We start from the raw sequence: 18,505 nt of genomic DNA on the forward strand, positions 1-18,505 counted from the left end.
TACATATGGAGGAAGACATGTAAAGGAAATAGAAAAAAGACATAACTGGTGTGTGTTCAGAGGAGAGTGACTAGGACAGTGAGAAAACACTAACCGAAGCCATATGAGAAATAAAATGTTGGCTCTTGAACCAGAAGAAAAATCTCCAGGGATATAATGACCACCTTTAAGTATTTAAGGACTGTCATGAGGAAAAGGGACTTTACCTTTCAATGTTTTCCCTGACTGAATTAAAGAAAGCATTTTCTGATTATTTGTGCTCTCTGAGATTGGGATGAGCTCCTTTTGGGAGGGAATGGGTTCCCTGTTCCTGGTTGTTTGAAAATAAGCTACAGAGATGCTGCAGAGGGGATTAAAATTTCAGTAAGGGGCTTAAGAACAGAGAATATCCTGTCTAATAAAATTTTGTGATCCTTTTTCAGGGGATGGCTTTTGCTTAATAAATTTCATACTCAGAAAAAATATATAATGGCCTCTTTCACTTTGGGATTGAAATCTAAAAAAAAATTTTGCTTGAATTTGATTCAATTTAAGACTCATATTTCTGAGTAAGGTTGCTCTTCTCTGGCTAAATATTGGCTACCTTTTCTTTTTACCTTCTGAGGTCCTTGACCATAACAATTCTTTCAACTATATTAAAAAGTATATTATTGAGAATTGACAATCTTCTTTACTAGTAGTTGGGAAGATACAGTGGTAAAAATGACACAGTAGCCTACAGGTTAGTAGAGAACAATTCTTTTTTTTTTTTTTTCCAAGTTTCAGATCTTTATTACTCAGCGTAAACCCCAACACAATACACCAACATGATTTCATGCATTTAGAGGGGAAATATTTCCTGGATAAGTGGAAAATTGTGTAGATGGCTTCTGGAAGACCTTCATTCTAAGCAGCTTTATAGTGAAACATTTCATTTAGAAGTCTGGACCTTCTTTCTTCAGTTTGCTGTAATCTACATTCACTGAGTAGAACTTGTATTGATCATTGGGACCTGGTTTGTTCCAGGGTTCTGGGTTATTCTTCCTATCCCAACTGACATCTGGATTGAACAATGCCAGGCGCAAGACATACAGCCCTGCTTCAGTACCTCCTGCCCCAATAAATACGAAGAGGGGGATCAAGCTCGGATGCTTCTTGGCCTGACCAATGATCTGGCATAACATGGTTGCTGCAGAGGCCTCCTGTCCAGGAGAAGAAAAAACCAAACGTGGAAGGCCCGGCACTAAGTAATCCCTACACCGAGGATGAACGGAAGTCCCAGTAGAGAACAATTCTAATAGTTCTGTGAAATCCCTATCTCAGAATAAGATAATTTTACAGGTATATTGAGTCAGGCTGTAGTGAGTCAGGGAGCTGTTTTCTTCATTTCATCAACTGTCTCTTCTGCTTCCCACCATCTTCCCACATCCTCCCATTGAGTTGATCCATCTTTTCCAGAGTTGGAGGGGATTGGGAAGGGGGCAGAGGTGGGATGCAGAAGGTTTTACTTGATTTGTGTGATTATGGAATGTACTGATGACAGTAGTGTTCTGGGTCTATTCGGGAGATAGAAACTACGCAGTAGGTTCAACAGGGGAAGTTTAACATAAAGAACTATTAAGTATAATAGAGGTGTAACTCTAAGATATATATGGTATCCCAGGGCTGAGGGAGAGTGTCCAAGGAAGGACAAACTAGGAAAGGGTTCAACCTACTGGATAGTAGAGAAGTTTCTTAGTTTGGCTAGTCTAGAGCTGGGGGGGTGGGGGGAGGTGCTAGTAAACAATAGGCAACCTTCCTTGTGGACTGCAAGCAGGATGGCAGGAGATCAGCAGCTGGGAGTGTGGGTTTGTAGTGGGAGTCCCAGTGCAGGTATAGGCAGGAAGCCTTGAGACCATGTAGGCTGAGTGAGGTTCTGGTTTCCAGGTACAGAAGGCGGCAAAAAGGTTGTTACCTGATGAGGCTGCAAGGCTGCAGAGTGACTGCATTCTGCACTCATGGCTGGGGCAGTGGTCTACTAGATGACCTCACAGCCACAACGTTGACCCCTGACTCTTGGTAGAATTGCAAGGATATCCCCTTCCTCTTGCAGTGTACCTCCAGCACCCTGGAGTGAGAAAGTTTAACCTTGTTCTCACTTTAAAGGAGAAATGCTTAAAGGGATTTTGTTGTTTATCATAAGACATATATTGAGGGGTTGCATTTGGGGTAAGAGGCAGTGAATTGACAACTGACACAGTGACTGTGAGATGTGGAAGATACGAAATACTGGTTTTCATTTTTTTCATCATATGCTTTGTGTGTTCTTTGGAGAGTCCCACCTGCTCTTTCCTCTTTATGCTGGTTCTGTGTGAATCCCTGTTGGTCCTCTGCCTTTCAGCATTTTACCACTCTGCTATGTCACTTTTCTCCTCTAGCGTCAGTGGGCATACCAAGCCTCCTCTCATCTAATACCTTTGACCTCTTTTCAGGGGAAATGTAAATCCTCTTAGTGCAGCCCTCTTGTAGCCAACACCTCTCATGTTTGGACTTTCCAGGCCTTAGTCAGGTATCAATCCCCAGGTCCTTCAAATTCCAGAATACCTGCTAAGCCCTGTGTCATGAAGTCCCCCTCATTTTCGAGAAGTCTCTTCCTTTGTATCCTTGAACCACTCCCACCCTCAACAGCATACTGACAACTCTCTCAGAACATTTATTTACTTGCTACCATTCTCTTTGATCTTACTGTGATGCAGCTTGGATGTGTATGTGAATACCAGCAGAACTGATTTCATAAAATCGTAGCATGTTCTGCATATGGGGTCAGCCATCTCGCTAAGAGGTGTGTGTAGGCACTTCACATTCTTGAAATTTTCCCTACCTTGAGATCCTAAGCAACAATGGGATGAAGGAAAATCCACATTCAACAACTTGATAAAAGGATATCATTTCCATATGCTCTCATTGTCACTCTTTTCACCTTCATGTCTTTATAGTTGAAAGTCTCAGTTTTTATTTTCTTCTCACAAGTCTCCTGATGGGGCCTATTGCTTTATCAACTCTAATACCTGCACATTTCCCTCACATTTTTAGGGGTGGTTCTACTTTGTCTTTTTTTTAAGTTAGTTTTTTTTTTTTCCCTTAAACTTTTCCCTTGAAGAAGTCAATCACCACCCACTTGATTCTCCCAGGGGGTGATAACCACAGATACAACAAATAGCATGATCAATGACAGTGCAGGGTACTGTCTGCCAACCACTCCAGGCAAATTTCCCCCAGCTACCCTTTGGGAAAATGCTTAAAGTACAGATAACCTTCAAGGACACGTGATGTGATGAACACTGGGTGTTATATGCAACTGATGAATCATTGAACACTACATCTGAAACTAATATTGTACTTTATGTTGGCTAATTGAATTAAGAAAAAAGTCTCTGGAAAATTCCCTTACCTTTCTCTTATTTACCTTATATGTGGGTGAGGGGCAAATACCAAGAGTCTCAGTGTGTCCTATCTCCTCACTTTGGAGTATGGGATCTTTGGCATTCTTGAATATTTTTCTACTTTCCAAGTGCCTGGAACAATTCTCAGTTGTTTTCATAGTGATAAAATAATGACTAGTGATTTGGAAATTTTTAATAACAAAATTTTTATGTCATATTCACAAATTACTGGATGACCATATTGCTAAGTAGACTGTAGTACATTTGAATATCAAAGAAGGACTCTCTGGTCATTACAGAGACAGTTATCTACACTTTACATTCAGCACATGGCTGGTCAGTTGATGGCACTGGAGCTGTCATGCCATCTGTAGCTTGACTCAAAGACCTATTTGGAAGCTTATGTTGCAGATCCTGTACCACCCACACAGTAGGGGTCTTGCTGTGTTGGCCAAATTTGTGCCATAGATTTTCTTACATCTTCTACACCAGGGATGAAGAAATGTTGATCATTGCATGAAGTAAAAACAAAAGATTTTATTGAGTGTATGATGAAAACTTCCTGTATTAGCTCCCCATTTAATGCACTATTCACCTAGAGCAACAGATTTTATTTTCTCTGAAAAATATGTGGTATTTCTCAGACACTATTTGATAGAAAGAGAGGGTAAAATTTTTTATATTCTTTCTTGGGAACTCTGAGTAGCTAACAAATAGTATGAAGAGCCAGAAATAGGATAAAAATACAGGAACAACTAAAACAGTGTACAATGTACATGCAGGATGACTATAAATGGAAAGTACGTATTAAAATATCTCTTCTTCATAATAAGCACATGGGAAAGCCTCTGGAATTTAAGAAGGGAGGGCATTACCTTGATTAATTGATCATTGCTTACAATCTGGCCTGCAGTCTCCTTAATTCCATTCGTGTGTTCTTGTATACTTACATGGATGTGTTGCCTCTTACTCAACAAATTTGGAATTTCCTCCCATTTTCTCCTGTTGTTCTCTTTGTCTTTCAATACCCAGCTCTGACAGCCCCTCTCCTGTAAGGCCACCCCTGTGCCCCAGGTAGAAGTTGATGATACAGCCTTTCCTTCTACTCTGACAAAACTCTTTATACTTTTTGTCTTAGAACTCATTATGTTGACCAGTTATCTATTTGTCTATTATCTTTCTATCCTCTATCTTTCATCTGTCATCTATTTTTCATCTCTTTCTTATTAAAATGTGCACCCACATAAGGTAGGAGCTATCTTTGATTTATCTTCTTGCCCTAGTACCTAGTAGGTACTTAAATAACTGGATAATGAAAGGATTTCCTAAGCAATGAAATGGAGTTCTGAGTTATGAACATTGTGAATATTTAGAAAGGAAGTTATAGGTTATTATTGTATTTCTTTAGCCTTTGAGGTTTCATTAACCAAACAGTTGGTTCTGGCTGCTGTCAAGCTCTTTGAAGCAGGGACAGGAGATTTCAAAACAGTGCTATGTACACAGAGCACAGATGCTCCTCAGTGTTTTTTTAGCCTAAGTCCCTTCTTTTCAAGGCCACGGACTTTTGCCAAGTTAGGAGGAAGCCAATAAAACAGGAGGCAAGGCATGTGTCCACTCTGTAGCAGCTTCCCTGATTCATGTGATCAAGCCAAAACAAATATCTTGAGTATCTACTGTTTACCAGGCACTGGGCAAAATGTCTATCTAAATGAATTATATGATGGGACTTTGCCATGAATGGGGAAATAGTGATGGGGGCAGCATGGAGAGAACTAAGGCAGTGAGGTTTGTTTATATCAAATGAATGGGGGTAGGGGTGGCATATATTGATTTGAGTATCTCTGTGAGCAGAAGCTGAAGTGAAGAAAGTATTCATTCTTTTGCCATTGCCTTAATTCAGATCCTCTTCCTGTCTGCAAAGACTTTTCTTTCTGTCTCCACTCCTACTTCCCTTATACCATTTTGCACACAGCTGCAAGGATTGTATTTCTTATCACACCACTGCCCTGATGAAAACCTTCCAGGACTTTTCATCAACTTCCTTAAAATGATTTACAAAGCTCTCTATTATATGGTCCCCTCTTGCCTCTTCAGCTTCATCTCTTCTGCTCTCTGCCTTGTATATTAAATGATAATTTTTATGTCTATTTCCATTTGTTCACAATTGCCCTGAATACAGAGATGGTATCTTATTCATCTTTTTCTCCTTAGTTACAAGGATAATGTCTGCATATAGTAGACATCAGTAAATGTGAGTACCTGGGTTTATTAAGATCAGGGACCGTGCTTATACATGTCTATTTCTAGCTCTTACCACACTTCCTGGTATCTTATCAGTGTTCAAACAATTTTATTTAAGTGACCTGAACTGAAATGGGACCTGCCACAGTAATAAGTAGTTGTTTAATAATTATTTTTTCTGAATGTGATACATGTCCTCTTCAGTGTGCGATATGTTCACAGTGCTAGCTGAGGTATCATCCTTAGGCCAGATCTTCTTTGCCCCCTCTCCTGTTCTGTTTTCTAGATTCACTTTGTTTGATATCTAACTGTTCCAACCTTGTGTTTGTGAGTTCAATTCAGTTCAATTAAATTTGATACCCATATATTTATTAAACACATAATATTGGGTAAAGCCATATAAATTCTCTAGTATTTGGCCATTCTTGACTTAAAAAAATAGTAACTTCATATTGTGGTAAAGACAGTTTGGCCTTTCTTAAACTTCTTTTTTGTGTTCTGATAATCTGATAAAGGTAGAATGTCAGTGATATTGCTAAACTACATTGCTGTGTTAGGAATGTTTGAATGCTGCAATTAAAATTGAAGTATTTTAGATTTCACATATAAGTGAGATCATGCAGCATTTGTCTTTCTTATGTGTTTAGCTTATTTATTTAGCAGAATCCCCTCCAGGTGCATCCACACTATATTATTGCAAATGACAGGATTTCCTTCTTTTTAAAGGATGAATTATATTCCACTGTATGTATATACCACATTTTCTTTATCCATTTGGCCATTGATACACATTTAGATTGTTTCCATAACTTGGTCATTGTGGATAATACTTCAGTGAACATGGGAGTACAGACATTTCTTTGGGATCTAGATTTCAATTCTTTTGGATACATACCCAGAAGTGGGATTGCTGGATCAAATGGTAATTTAATTTTTAATTTTTTGAGGAAACCCCATATTGATTTCTATAGTGGTTGCACCCATTTACATCCCCACCAACCATGTAAAAGGGTTCCCTTTTCTTCACTTCTTCAGCAACATTTGTCCCTTTTTTTTTTAATAGCCGTCCTAATAGGTGTGATCTCACCTTGTCATTTTGATTTGCATTTTCTTTTTTTTTTTTTTTTTTAAGATTTTATTTATTTATTTGACAGAGAGAGACACAGTGAGACAGGCAACACAAGCAGGGGGAATGGGAGAGGGAGAAGCAGGCTTCCCGCGGAGCAGGGAGCCGGATGTGGGGCTCAATCCCAGGACCCTGGGATCATGACCTGAGCCGAAGGCAGACGCTTAACGACTGAGCCACCCAGGCGCCCCTGATTTGCATTTTCTTAATGATTAGTGATATTGAACACCTTTTCTTTTTATTTTTTATTTTATTTTTTATTTTTTTTATTATTTTCAGTTAGCCAACATAGAGTACATCATTAGTTTTTGATGTAGTGTAAACTGAATGAACATTTCTTCATATACTGATTGGTCATTTGTTTATCTTCTTTGGAGAAATGTCTATTCAGGTCTTTAGCTTATTTTTTTTTTTTTTTTAAATCAAGATAATACCTGTTCCTGGTTTTCCTTCTGCTTCAAAAACATTTTTTTTTCTCTTCTGTATCACAGGATCTTCTGTCTTCACCCTTATTTACTGGGTGAGGATTTCTGCAATGATTCTTTTCTTTTTTAAAAATTTTTTTAAATTAACATATAATGTATTATTCATTTCAGGGGTACAGGTCTGTGATTCATCAGTCTTATACAGTTCACAAAGCTCACAATAGCACTTACCCTCCCCAATGTCTATCACCCAGCCACCCCATCCCTCCCACCCCCACCACTCCAGCAACCCTCAGTTTGTTTCCTGAGATTAAGAATTCCTCATATCAGTGAGATCATATGATACTTGTCTTTCTCTGACTGACTTATTTCGCTTAGCATAATACACTCTGGTTCCATCCACGTTGTTGCAAATGGCAGGATTTCTTTTCTTTTTTTTTTTTTTTTTGATGCCTTCTTTTGCTTATTTTTAAAATCAGGTTTTTTGTTGTTGTTGTTGTTGTTGTTACAGAGTTGTAGAAGTTCCTTATATATTTTGGGTATTGACCCCTTATTAGATACATGGTCTACAGATATTTTTCCCATTCTGTAGGTTGTGTTTTCATTTTGTTAATTGCTTCCTTTGCTGTGCAGAAGCCTTTTAATTTGATGTAGTCTCACTAGTCTATTTGTGCTTTTGTTGCTTTTGCTTTTGGTATTATATCCAAAAAATCATTGTCTAGGTCCAATCTTTAGAAGTGTTCTCCCCTGTTTCTTCAAAGAATTTTATTATTTCAGGTTTTACATGTAAGTCTTTAATCCAGTTTGAGTTCATTTTCATGTATGGTGTAACAGTCCAATTTCATTCTTTTGCATGTGGGAACAACATCATTTCTTGAAGAGACTATCTTTTCCCTCATAATGTATTCTTGGTGTCCTTGTCAAAGATCAGTTGACTATATATGTGTGGGTTTATTTCTGGGCTCTCTATTCTATTCCATTTGTTTTATATGTCTGTTTTTATGCCACTATTATACTCCTTTGCTTACTGTAACTTTGTAATATGTTTTGAAATCAGGGAATGTGGTATCTTCAGCATTGCTCTTCTTGCTCAGAATACTTTGGCTGTGTGCGGTCTTTTGTGGTTCCAAATGAATTTTGGGATTATTTTTTCTATTTCTGTAACAAATGCCATTGGAATTTTAATAGGGATTGCATCCAAAATAGTCAGACACATAGCAACAGAGAGTAGAATGGAGATTGCCAGCAGCTGAGGGGAGGACGGAGTGGGGTGGTATTGGTCAAGGGTCCAAAGTTTCAGTTATGTAAAATACATAAGTCCTGAAATTTGTACAAATAGGGACTATAATTAACAGTATTGTATATTTAAAAATTCATTAAGAGGGTAGATCTTATGTTACATGTTTTTCCCACAAAGGAAAAGAAAACAAAAGGGGCAGGAGGAAGCTTTAGAGGTGACAGATAATTTTATGATGTTGATTGTGATGATGGCTTCCTGGTTATATAACTTAGATCCATTCACATCAAATTATATATGTTAAATATTTACAGCTTTTTATATGGCAGTCATACCTCAATAAAATTGTTTTTTAAAAAATGTAAGAAACTACATGAGAATTATAAATGCCTCATGCAAATGCCATACCTTAGACTTCCTTAGTATAGTAACTTGTAACTGTCTTGTCCCCTGAGGGAAACCTGGAAGTTACAGTTACGGATTTGTTATAAGACTCTTGTTTGAAATGAGACATCTAAGCTACTTTGCTTTCCATGGTGCCTGTGGTAGAAGATAGCTCCCAAACTGGATCCCAGTAGTGCTTTATTTTGCTATTTATGCCCTGTGTAATTTCTTCCACTTGAATTTTGGCTGGACTTAGTGACTCACCTCTAACAGATAGAATATAGCAAAATTAATGGAATGCCGATTCCAAGATTAGGTTACAAAAAGACCCTGGTTTGTTTTTGTTCACCCTCTCTTGCTTTTGTGCTCTGATGGAAGCCTGGATGCTGTGTTATAAGCTGTTGTATAGAGAGGACCACATAGCCAGGAGCTGAGGGAAGTGTCACACCAGTAGCCAGAAAGGAATTGGTGCCCCCAGTCCAGAAACCTGTGAGAAACTGAACTCTGCTGACAAACAAACCAATGATTTTATAAGTGAATCCTCCCCAGGTTAAGTCTTGAGATGACTGCATTGCAGCTTTGATCACAGCCTTGGGAGAAATCCTGAGCAAGAAAACCTAGCTAAACTGCACCCAGATTCTTGAGCTACAAAAAATGTGGAATTAAAGGGGTGGGGGGAAGATTTGTTGTTTTAAGCCAGCAAATTTTAAACGGATAAGTGATAAACCTGTCTGATGTGAATTTAATCTCCTTGTATCTGAGCAGTCATCTGAGAAATAGATACCTCCCTGAGAGCTGTGTACTGGAGCATTACAGCTATGTGCTGGACCATTACAGGGATTCCTATTGACTAGAGGAATGCTTGATGTTGTCCTACTGATGAGTGCTGGTTTCCATTCGGTGTCTTACTGATGACAAAATATAGCCTATAATAGTCTCATGAGTCAGAATTTTAGTTGTACTATGAAGATCCCTATTGATAGTTACAGACATACAATTAAACCTAATATATTCCAGATACTGTGCTAGAAACTGGAAATAGAATTATAGAGACAATCTAGGAGATCTCAAAGAAAACAGACACGGAAGCAAGTAAATACATTTGATGTTTTAGTTTATTAAACACCTATGCTGTCTTACCCTTGGTCCTTAGGACTTTAGGAGATGTCTGGCACATATATAATCCCTAATTATCACTAGTTCCTACAAGGTTGATATTGTAACTAGTTAACAGATTGAAAAAGTGAACCTAAGAGAAATTAGTTGATTGGGTCAGTATCACAAATCTAAAAAGCAGCAGATCTGGGATTGAATCCCACATCTTCCTGAAAGAAAAGTTGGTCAAGCAGATGAGATAATTTGTTGGTTCTCTGTTTAATTTATTGAGGAACTGCCAAACATTTTCCACAATGGCTTCACTACTTATAAGGGTTTTAATTTCTTTACATCCTTGCTGTAAAATGTCTTTGAAATAATTTATAGTTGATAATTGAAAAATTATCAAAATTTTCTGAAGTTCATGTGAGTGTTTCTGCTGGTTTATTTTTAATTCATTTTGTGGGATGATTCTCCTCATGGTGCCTTGTTTTCTTCTGGGTTCATATTTGACTCTGAAATGCTTAGTGTCCATAGAAAATTATTTGTGAGTCTTTTTTGAGGCTTAGGATGAGCTGCTTTTATCTCCAGAGTCTTTGAGTTGGCTAAGGCCAGTCACCAAAGGGCCTTTCTTATCAAGGACCACTTTTACTTTGCTTGTTTTCAGAACTACAAAGATGGTAAGAATTTTAGCCATAAATAGGCTTGAGATTTATCTATAGCCCTAAAGTTCTTATGGCATTAGTTCCACACAGCATCTCCCTTCTCCCTGCTCAGTGGGAGGCCTGCTTCTCCCTCTCCCACTGCCCCCTGCTTGTGTTCCCTCTCTTGCTGTGTCTCTGTCAAATAAATAAATAAAATCTTAAAAAAAAGGAAAAAAAACTGCCAGAAAAATGAAACTTCACACATAAGGGAACAACAATCTGAATGACATCTGATTTCTTATAAGAAAAATTAAATGACAGAGGACAGTAAGATGACATCATTGCAAGACTGAAAAAAATTATTAACTTAAAATTCTATATTCAAGGAAATTTTTTTTGAAAAATGAAAGTGAGATATAGACATTTTCAAATATACAGAAGTTGGAAGAATTTGTCAATGGGATATCTGAACTATAATACATTCTATAGGCTACTGGGCTTGCTGCGGCTTTTGTGGTAATCCCTCCTTCCTTGCTACCCACTACCCCCTGCCACCTACTCTGCTGCCTCAATCATGGGCATTCCACTGCCTCTGGGGGTATGTCCTTCCTTATCACCTTTTTGACCTTTCAGTACTACAATACCCTACAATACTACCTCTGCTGCTGCTACTTTTTTTTATCTTGTTCTTTTTCTACTTCTTCTTCCTTTTTTTTGGAGTAGCTTAGTTTTACTTTCTAGGTTCTTAATTCCACCTTAATTTTTTCTTTAAACATTGAATGCACTGTTAAATTTCATACTGTTAAATTTCTTATCTGAGGTCTTTGATCATCTAAAGAAATTTATTATTTGTTGTTTCTCCTGAATCATTTGGTGGTTTGTTTCCTTTTGTGTTTGTTAATATTTTCGTGGTTCAATTTAATCTGAGTGCACCCAAGGGTGATGATGTTTTCCTTCAGAGGATTGCATTTGTTTCTACTGGAAACTGGTGGGCATTGCTGATTTAGTACTGCATTAGTCCTCGTTGAGTGTCTAGGCTTAAGGTGGAGGAGTCCCAAGTTCATCCTGTACATCATGGGAGCTCAAGATAGCACAGCACTAATGTGGGCATTTATCCTGAGGTAACCTAGCTTCCATATTCTCCTACAGCCCACTATTCTCAAATCTTGTTTTAGCTCTTTGTTGCTGCTGTTTTTCCTTCTTTCTTTCCTTTTCCCCCCTTACTTCATGATATGTTTGTAATTTATTATGAAGTCTGTTTTAATACACCCAGGAATTAGTTTATTGTTACAGAAGGGTCCTTCTAAACTGTCATGCTGCAGAGCCTGACAGGTCAGAGTTTAATCTTTAGGCTGGAAATGTCACTCTGTCTCATTTAGTCTCAGTTGGTTTTCCCTGTGTGAAATGGAGACACAGATAAGGCCACTTCAAGATGATGCTGAGGACTGTTGAGGTATTTGTTTGTGAACTCACTTTGCAACCATTGGTTACACAGCAGTTAGCACATAGAATATGTTCAGTTATTCCTTGTCAAATGAGCCAGTAAATGAACATAAAGGCTTTACTACCTGTGGACCTAGAGAGAAAAATTGGAGCATGCTTAGCAGTTTCCCTTACTCAAGCTGGAGAAAGTCTTAGCAATGTTGTCCCCCTCCCTGTGAAGACATGCTGGGAGCAAACTAGAAATAAAAGGAAGATGTGAAGAAAATGTTACTTGTTCTATGGGATTCTACTGGGAATGCTTGAGAAGGGGAGATGGAAGAGTATGTGAGAAACATGTTGACAGGATAAAACACAACAAGATGGCTAGTGAACTTGAGAGCAGCTGTGAAAGGAATGAGCACACTAACAATCAGAAATTGCCAGAAGGAGAAAATACTGAAATAGTTATGCTGTTTTTCATCTCAGGCCCTTCTTGTCTAATAAGCAGCTGTATGTGGTATGCATACTCTTCTTACCTTACTCTTTCCTCATTAATAAACCACCAACCATTGTATTCTTAGCTAATGTTTATATAATTTAGTTTTCATTAAATTTTTAATTTTCAACACCAACACTAGTGGGCTCTCACACACACAATATTTTAATTAATACTTTAAAAAACAAGGTGAAATGGCATTTTAATCCTTTTTCCAGTTAATAAAATTGAAGTTACTTTCTCATAATTTTTTCCTTTGATTTGCAAGACAAGATTCAGAGTCTTCCTAGTAGGATTATTTCCTTAGATTATCTCCCCTTGGCCCCACAGCTCAGATTTCTTAGCAATAGTCATGGCATAAAACAGATTCTGTTTTTTTGTATGCCTGAATTCTATGACAAATTTTTATGTCTTGTATGTTTCTAAAGAGATTGGGCAGGTCTTTAGCATTTGGAGTTTAATTATTGGTATGGTTGCTTTTATAGTCCTTTATAGTCTTTTCTCTTTGGTTGACAGATGTTTTCATGAATCTGCTTTTTACTTTACTTTCTTTATTCCTTTTGGCAATAATAAATCAATGCCAATACAGGATACTTTCATCTTCATGAGGAAAAATAAGAGAACTACAAAGCTGTGTTAATATACAGAAAGCATGCCATGAGAGCCAGAGGTTTCAAAGTTTTGAGTTTGGTGGAAGTAATCTGAGAGGGGAAAAAATGATCTTTTACGTGATTTAGTGTCCACAGGATGAAAATAAGCACATTGTTTGCAAGTAGCTCACATATTAATGAATATACTTTTGTTGCTGTTTATCATCATGGAAGGAATGATGAACAACTCACTCAAAAGCATCCCTCCAGAAAATACAGCTTGTGTTGGTGAGGCTACTTATTACTATATCTTTTGGGGGCTTTATAACACAACATAAAAATAAAGAACAATTCAATGAAAGCAGTTCCATAAGGGGAAATATGGTACAGTCCAGGTGTGTAGTTTTCACATCTAATTTTTATATGTATTTAAATAAAATTTAAAAAGCCATTTAAAGTGTATGTTTTGATGAGGTTTTTTTTTTTTTAAAGATTTTATTTATTTATTTGAGACAGAGAGAATGAGAGAGACAGAGAGCACATGAGAGGGGGGAGGGTCAGAGGGAGAAGCAGGCTCCCTGCCAAGCAGGGAGCCCGATGTGGGACTCGATCCTGGGACTCCAGGATCATGACCTGAGCCGAAGGCAGTGACCCAACCAACTGAGCCACCCAGGCGCCCTGTTTTGATGAGTTTTGACAAATTGATACACCCACACATCCATATATTCACCACAAACATTTTTGTCACCTCTAAAATTTTTGTGTCCCATTCTAGTGAACCCCCCCACATTTTCTAAGGCACCACTAATATGCTTTCTTTACTAAAATTTTAGATTTTTCTTTGCCAGAGTTTCATCTAAATATAATCATAAATATGTACTCTTTTATGTCTAGCTTCCTTTGGTCAGCATAGTGCTCTTGTGACTCATCTTTATTGCTGAGTGTGTATCTACTTCATTTGGTTTTGTTGACCAGTATTCCATTGTATAACCATGCCACATTTTAAAGCCAAACAGAAGTTTCTTTACCTAGAATATCTTTGACCTGATTCTTTAGGCTGAACAGTTTTTCTAGAGTTTAAATATATTAATTCCCCAAAGAAAATGTTTTTATTATGCAATGTATTTATATGCTAATGTAGCAAGATATTAAAATACATTTTTTCTGTAATTAATAGCTAAAAGCTCAAGAAAATAGGTGGCAAATACTACCACATTCCAGACTGAGGTGCAAAACTACCCAAATGAATTTAGAAAGCAAACAATCAAGAACTGTTTTCTCAGCTTTTTGTTTACCTCCCACCTCAGTTATTTAAGACATTGGAGAGACCAAGAGAGTGGCCAGGATTCAAGCTGAACTTTCTAGAGTGTTGTTAGTGTGCTATGAGTTCTATAGACTCATGAGCAATGGTGTCAGTAGCTCTTCCTTTATGCCAAATGAAATGGGCTTCAAGGACACCACTTGGAGAACTTGAACCTGTGCCCCTAGAGTCTGTTAAGATGCGGAGTCTGTGAGGTCTCCAAGTGAAAGAGTGTGGCTGGAGCTGCATGTTTGACAGTAGAGCAAAGGTTGGTGGCTGCATTGTAGAAGTACCTGTGCTGTGCTCCTACCAACAATGAGTCAAGGTATGTTTTGTGAGCAGCAAAGGTGTGTGTGCGTGTGTGTGTGTTGGAGAGGGGAGATATGGAACCTCAGGCCATGTTAAAGGGATATTGTCCAATGACCACCTTGGAGGGATGGTGGAACACCAAAAAAAAAATAAAAGAGATTATTTGTGGAAATTTCCATGTATACCCAGAGGTTGAAAGGGGGTGTATTTTCCATGTTAGGGAACTGTAGGAAAAGACTGCTGCATTTGATTCAAGGGACTTCTCCAAAGAACCTATGAAAGCATCTTATGAGAGAATGAATTCTCTACAGACATGAACATATGGTAGGCCAGTAAGCTAAGATCTTTCTGCCTTTAAAACTTTTCTACCTCCCCTGTGTTCAACCCTGGAAATACTGAAGCAAACTGGTAAATAGGGAAAGAAGAGTAAAAGCACAGAAGAAGTGGAAAATAAAATCAAACACACACCTTTAAAGCAGGTCTAAGCTGGGAGAGGGCAGGAATTTCAACTCTAAGTCTAGATATTTATTTTATTCTTATACCTTATTGGACATATAGCTAACTAAGTGATGAATACTTTGTGATTTACAAATGGCATCTGAGGAGCAGTTACAAGATAGGCCTACAGAGGATGCATGACTGGGCAGTAGAGAAGAAAAGGATAATGCCTTTTTTTTTTTTTTCAGATTGTATTCCATAAACCCAGCTTGTTCAGAATTCATATAGTTTGTTTATGCTTGCATGATTGCAATTTATTTTCAAAAATAAATTTAACTGGACAAAATGACTAACAGTAACCACAATTAGTGTGTCATCAGTGTGAAATCTTTGCTTACCACCTATTATGAAACACACCACCATATCCATGCAATAGATAACCACCATGCCATTAGCAGGCCTGGTAGATATAACCTTTTCACATACCATACAGTGTGGAAAAGAATGCTTTAATTTTAAAAATGCTTTAATTTATAAAATGGTTGATTGCAAAAATAAGATCTCTGTTAGAAGAATTTGCGGCTTGAATTATTCTGGTGGGTAGCCTCCTAGATAAGTAATCTTCTGTTGTATCTAGAATCATTTTGGGGCAGCAAGCCTTTTAGGTAATTCCCCAGAAGTATCAGCTCAGATAATAATACATATTGGCTGGCAGAGAGTGTTTAAAATGGCAACAAGCATTTCTAGGTAGGCAGCTGGGATTCTTGGTCTGAGTGGGTGGAAGACTTTTGTTTTGGGGTGATTGATTTGATTTGGAAAAGAACTCCAGGTGAAGTTGGCTTCATCTCATGGAAAGAATAAAGTGGCAAGAGGTAGGTGAGCTATCAGGTTATTAATCAAGTGGAGGAATTGGAGGTCCTAATCATAGAGGCAGAAGACAACTGGATCCAGGTTGACATCCAGATAATTGCTGTCCACTTTATCAGCTCTAGATGCTGGGAGTAAAATAGCAGAAGTAATGCAGAAACCACCTATTATATGTGAGGAATTAAGATTTCATCTCTACCATGTTACCAATATTGTTTTAGTTAAAATCACTAATAACCTTCATATGGAAAAAGCCAGTAGTATTGTTACTAGTCTTATTTTCCCACTTTGATACATTTGATGCTTTCCTCCTTGAAACATTTTATTCACTATCCTTCACAGATACATCTTTCTGGGCCCTCCTATCTCAATGGTCATTCCTCAGTCTCCTTTACTGTATTCGAATGTCTTATACTAGAATTTTGTATATTGGAATGGCAGAGGTCTCCATCTGCATACTTATTTTATTCTCTACCCAAATACACTCTTAAAGAGATTTCAACCATCCCATGTTTTAATGTCATGTATTTGTTGACAAACATCCCAGTATATGATACTATCTTTGACTTTTCTCTGAATTCCAGTGTCCTATCCAACAGCTTACTAGGTGTGCCACCTGGATGATTTTTACCTTCAAACCTCCCATTCCCTTGGTCTCCCTTTTTTAATAAGTGATAACTGGAATTTTAATGTTCAAGATAGAAAAAAATGTAAGGTCATTCTGGAAACTTCTCTTCTTCTGACATTCTGCATCTGTTATGGGCTGAATTGTGGCCCTGCAAAATTCATATGTTGAAGCCCTAACCCACAATACCTCAGAATATGACTGTATTTGGAGATAGGGCCTTATTTAGAGAGGTAATTAAGATAAAATGAGGTCATGGGAGGTCATAATTCAATATGACTGTTGTCCTTATAAGAAGAGGAGATTAGTACACAGATACACACAGAAGAAGGACTGTGTGAAGGTACAGGGAAAAGAAGATGGCTATTTGCAAGCCAAGGAGAGAAGCCTTAGAAGAAACCAGTCCTGCCAACACCTTGATCTTGGATTTCTAGCCTCCAGATCTGTGAGACAATGGATTTATGTTGTTTAACCACCCAGTCTGTGGTGTTTTGTTAAGGCAGCCCTAACAGACTAATACAATCTCTAATCTATCAGTCACTGCTCTTGTTTCTGGTTTAAAACCTGTATCTCAAATCTGATCATTTGCATCACCTCCTGTGTTCCTCTTATGGTTCAAGTCACCACAAGTTTTATTTGGTTCCTCTAATATCTTCTTTTTTTTTTTTTTTGGTGAAAAAATTTAGATTTAGATTTAGCCAGCTGGGCTCAGTTTAGATGATTCCAATTTTGTTGACAGCATCCAAAGCATCATAGTCAGGAGCCAGTTGAACATATGCCTTCTTCTCTCCATCAGGCCTGATCAAGGTGTTGACCTTGGCCACTTCAGTGTCGTAGAGCTTCTTCACAGCCTGTTTGATCTGGTGCTTATTGGCCTTGACATCCACAGTGAACACAAGTGTGTTGTTGTCTTCTATTTTCTTCATGGCTGACTCAGTAGTCAGGGGGAACTTGATGATGGCATAGTGATCAAGCTTGTTTCTCCTGGGGGCGCTCTTTCGAGGATATTTAGGCTGCCTCAGCAGACGCAGTGTCTTGGGTCATCCGAATGTGGGTGACGTGCGGATCTTCTTTTTTTTGTGACTGTGGACGCCTTTCAGCACCACTTTCTTGTCCTTCAAAGCCTTTGCTTTGGCTTCAGCTTTGGGAGGGGCAGGGGCTTCCTTCTCAGCCTTCAGTGCCATTTTCGTAAAAGGGCTCCACTAATATCTTCTTAACTGAAATCCCTACTTTTATTCATTCTCTTTTGAGTTATTTCTATTAAGCTGCCAGAGCAGTTCACCTAGGCTCAAACCTTCCTGTAGCTTCTCAGTTTCAAATTTAAAATATTGGACTATGGATTATAAGACCTTACATGATGTGTTCCCACCCCCTCCCTGGTACCTTTCTCTTATTATCTTTCACCCCTGTCCCCTTGGCTTTCTCCTCCTTGCTTTTTGACTACTCCAAGCTCACTTTTATCTCAGAAACTCTGTATGACTATTCCCTCTATCTGGAGATTAATGGAGCTTTTCTCTCTTACTTCTTGCAAGTCTTTGCTTGAATGTGGACTCATCAAAAGGGAAGTTCTTTTTTTTTTATTAAGTTATGTTACTCACCATACATTACATCATTAGATTTTGATGTAGTGTTCCATGATTCATTGTTTGAGTATAACACCCACTGCTCCATACAGTACATGCTCTCTTTAAAACCCATCACCAGGCTATCCCATGCCCCCACACCCCTACCCTCTAGAACCCTCAGTTTGTTTTTCAGAGTCCATTGTCTCTTATGGTTCCTCTCCCCCTCCGATTTCCCCCCCTTTTTTCATCCCCTCCTGCTTTCTTCTTTTTTTTTTTCTTAACATCTATTGCATTATTTGTTTCAGAGGTACAGATCTGTGATTCAACACTCTTGCACAAT

The 18,505-nt window shown here is 38.1% G+C and overlaps 2 pseudogenes; both read right to left on the bottom strand.

The window, feature by feature from the left end:
- Positions 1-751: 751 nt before the first annotated feature.
- On the bottom strand, positions 752-1,196 carry LOC102735372 (cytochrome c oxidase subunit FA4 pseudogene; annotated as a pseudogene).
- A 16,057-nt stretch (positions 1,197-17,253) lies between these two features.
- On the bottom strand, positions 17,254-17,799 carry LOC115941279 (large ribosomal subunit protein uL23 pseudogene; annotated as a pseudogene).
- Positions 17,800-18,505: the final 706 nt, after the last annotated feature.

This window comes from Leptonychotes weddellii, chromosome 11 (assembly GCF_054177405.1).
Source record: "Leptonychotes weddellii isolate Sample4059 chromosome 11, ASM5417740v2, whole genome shotgun sequence".
Classification (NCBI taxonomy): domain Eukaryota; kingdom Metazoa; phylum Chordata; class Mammalia; order Carnivora; family Phocidae; genus Leptonychotes; species Leptonychotes weddellii.